We start from the raw sequence: 3,453 nt of genomic DNA, 5'->3' as shown, positions 1-3,453 counted from the left end.
ACACTCAAGCCAGCCTAGCCTGAGAGAGGGGCGGTCTCCTTTTGAGAGGGCTGACAGCGAGTGATCCCCGCAGTCAGACACGGACACTAGAGGTGCCCCGAGCCAGCCAGCCAGGCCTGGCATTCAGCAACTGGAAGCTCATTTACTCAGAGCTGCTCCTCGAGCCCAGGTTCTCCTGCAGCAGCTGCTGAGCCAAGACCAGAACGTTGCAATTCGAGCATCTCTCACCATTTCCTGCTCACTGTTGATCTCAGCCAGGGAGGCGCTGAGCGCAGAGCAGTAGGTCAGGCTGTAGGTCCAGTTCCTTTCGGCCTCAGAGAAATAGTAGCATTTCCCTTGGTATGCGATACAGCAACGGGCCCCGGTTCAGCTGACGGAAGCTTAGGTCTCCACACTGAGAATGAGACAGCGACACATGGTGTGAGCGAGACCCGCCACCCGCCAACGAGGAGAACAGGGGGAGATCAGCCCCTGCGCCCCAGGCTTCTGAGATCCCTCGAACCAGGGTGGGTACTGAAAGGCTGTGAGGGAGCCAGGAGGACGCTGGGAATCCAACCCCAGAGGGGGGTTATCTGACTCTGCTCTCCCTCTCTTGGGTTCACATTCAACAGGAATGCAGCTGACAAGCAGCTCATGCCATGAAGCCCAGGACAGAGAGCTGGGCCCAAGCTCAGTGTTACAACACGGGGTGGGCAGAGAGCCACATAGGGAGGGGACAGTTACCAGGGGGCCAGCAGGGGGGCAATAATTAATGGGTAGGAGATTAACTTCAACATGATTTGCCAGGTCTAGTACCCCAAGGAGTTCTGCTAGCCTGGACTGCTGCCCCCTCCCCCTGCTCTGCGCTTTGCTTCCCTGGAGAGGCAGGTTGAGATGAAGACGGGAACAAATTCCCTTTCCTTCAGGAGACCGAACGCCCGCTGCCCGGCCTGTCCAGCGCAGCCAGCCAGGTTCACGGTCACCACAAACAGCTGCCATCTGCGCTCGCACACGCTGTCTGTGCAGGCGGGGACGTCAACAGCGAGACGAGACCCTGCCCTGCCGAGGTCACCAATGGGTGGGTTTCACACTGCGTTAAGGGAGGTGTCGGTACTGCGTTCCACGGCTCCTTTCAGTGACACGCCAGCAGCTGCCCAGCACTGGGCACCACCCGGGGATGCAGGAAGGCCAGGCTGGCACCTCAGGGCGACACGCTGCAGGCAGAGGGCCCAGCTCATTGCTGCCCTGCACCGTCAATCACCCCCACTCTGCATGGCTATCAGTGACCATGCCTGGGGCCCGGCAACAGTGACTTGGACCCAAAGTGCTCAGAGATGGGCCGGGGGGAGCTAATTTCAGTCCCGACACAGAGAGTGCCCAGGTGCAGGGGTCTGGGAGGGAGCAGGAGGAGGGTCTTGGAGGAACATCCCCCAGGAATCCTCTGTCTCAGGGGCAGAAGCCAGACAGGCCAGGAGGAGAGACTGACTGTGGTGGCTCCAGGGGGAATGGGATGTGCAGAGAGGGGGAAGGGAAGGGTGAGAACTCACCTGCCAGGACAATGATGAGAACTAAGAACATGGTTGCGAGGGCGACTGCGAGCACAATTGTACATTTCTTGTAGTTATATTTCCTGCAGTTAGGACAAGGATCTGAAACAGAAAGACCCGTCAGGCAGGGCCGCGAGGACACGTCTCCCCCACGGCACCAGGGCTGGAGCTGCCTTAGAACAGTGGTTCTCACCCACCGGTTCGTGTACCCTTGGGGGTAAGCAGAGGTCTTCCACGGGGCACATCAACTCATCGAGAGATTTGCCTCATGTTACGACAGGCAACATAAAAAGCACTAAGTCAGTACAAGCTAAAATTTCATACAGACAATGACTCGTTTATACTGCTCGATAGACTATACATGGAAAGGTACAGCGTTGATAGTCCAATTGATCTATTTCATAATTAAATACGCAACAATGAGAGAGTCAGCAATTTTTCCGGAATAGTGGCTGTGACACTTTTGTATTTTTATGTCCGATTTTGGAAGCAAGTAGTTTTTTTAAGTGAGATGAAACTTAGCAGAGTGCAAGACAAATCAGCCTCCTGACAGGGCGACAGTCGTCTGGAAAGGCTGAGAACCACTGAACTCAAACATGCACCGTTCTGTCGATTGCTCCTTCCATCAGATGCTCTGGGAGAGGAGTCCGGAGGGTCAGGCAGGCTGGGGCTGGCAGAACAGCCCCTCCTTCCCCTCAGCCCAGTGCCCTCCCCTGGGCACTCCCAGCCAGGCTGCCAGGAGGCCTGGTGAGCTCAGGGGCACAGAGATAAGGACCCGCATGTCCTGGTGGCAGTTGCTCCAACTGCCCCCCCACCATCCCCACCCCCATTCTGCCCCCTGCCGAGCGCTGGCTGGGCCCACACTGCCGAGTGCCCCTGTCCCCACACACTGGGGTCTCACACTGGCCATACACAGCAGAAGGGGGGAGAACGAACCAGGCCGAGATGGGCCAGGGCTGTCACAGGGGGTCTGACACACCCAGCCCAGGAGGGCCCTGAACAGCCCCACGGCCACCGCTGTGTCTGCCAGACAGCAGCTGTGAGCCAGGGATCAGTGCCCTGAGAGCCCCTGGGGGTGATCCAGTCCCTGCTGCCCACAGACGGGGGGTTGCTGGGCACTCGCTGCTGCCACTGAGAGCCTGGCCCCATGTGGGGCAGCCTCAGTGTCTCTCTCCAGCCTGTTCCCAGGCAGCGACACCCCATTACCTGGCTCCCCTCCAGTCTCCAGGTGTCCATTGCACTCAACAGGCCACTCCTGCAGCGGCTCTTCGCTCCCAGCAGGTCCAGCTGCTGGCCCCCCCATTGTCTCTCTCAGCCACACTCAGGCCGCACACTCTGCTGGAGACGCTGGGCTGGGGTCAGCTCCTCTCTGTGACTGGGTCCGATTCAGCAGCAGCGAAGCAGAGCTGGGGCCGGGGTCCTGGCCCTGGCTCCCCGCACATCCTGCTCCGGACTCTCCGGCCGATCTGAAAGTCGAGACGGACCCAGCAGGACAGGTCAGTGTGGGGGGAGGGGCACGATTTGTGGTTTCTCGTTCCCTGCCCAACAGCCCAACCCCCAGCCAGAGGCGGTGCCAGGATGATTGAACCCCCTTAAACGCCATCGGCCCCTCCATCCCCCAGGGCTTCAGAGACCTGATCTGCTAGGGACCCCACCCGCCGCGCACCACCCCCGCGTGACAGGCACCCAGCTGGGGTTGACAGGAGGAAAAAGCCCTCCCTCCCCACACATACCTCCTGCAATCGAGAGCAAGTCGAGAATCCTAGCAGGAGTGGGGAGTTGGTGGGCAGGGGGAGAGAACCAGGATGGATTGAGTAAAATCAAGGCAATTAAATCACCAAGTCCAACGCCTCAATTGAAATGATCAATTTTAATCAACTTATCAATTTACACTTCAGTAATTTTCTAAGGCCAAGTGCCCACCCAG

At 58.7% G+C, this 3,453-nt stretch overlaps 1 long non-coding RNA gene across 1 annotated transcript; it reads right to left on the bottom strand.

Annotated features, from left to right (window-relative positions):
• Positions 1-234: 234 nt before the first annotated feature.
• Positions 235-2,863, bottom strand: LOC141998628 (uncharacterized). The gene is made up of 3 exons (XR_012641871.1): positions 2,733-2,863; positions 1,527-1,628; positions 235-394 (listed from the first exon to the last, which is right to left on the bottom strand). It is a non-coding gene; the product is annotated as an uncharacterized LOC141998628 (long non-coding RNA).
• Between the last annotated feature and the right edge of the window lie 590 nt (positions 2,864-3,453).

Source organism: Natator depressus, chromosome 14 (genome assembly GCF_965152275.1).
Source record: "Natator depressus isolate rNatDep1 chromosome 14, rNatDep2.hap1, whole genome shotgun sequence".
In the NCBI taxonomy this organism is placed as follows: domain Eukaryota; kingdom Metazoa; phylum Chordata; order Testudines; family Cheloniidae; genus Natator; species Natator depressus.
This window is presented reverse-complemented; position numbering and strand designations above follow the sequence as displayed.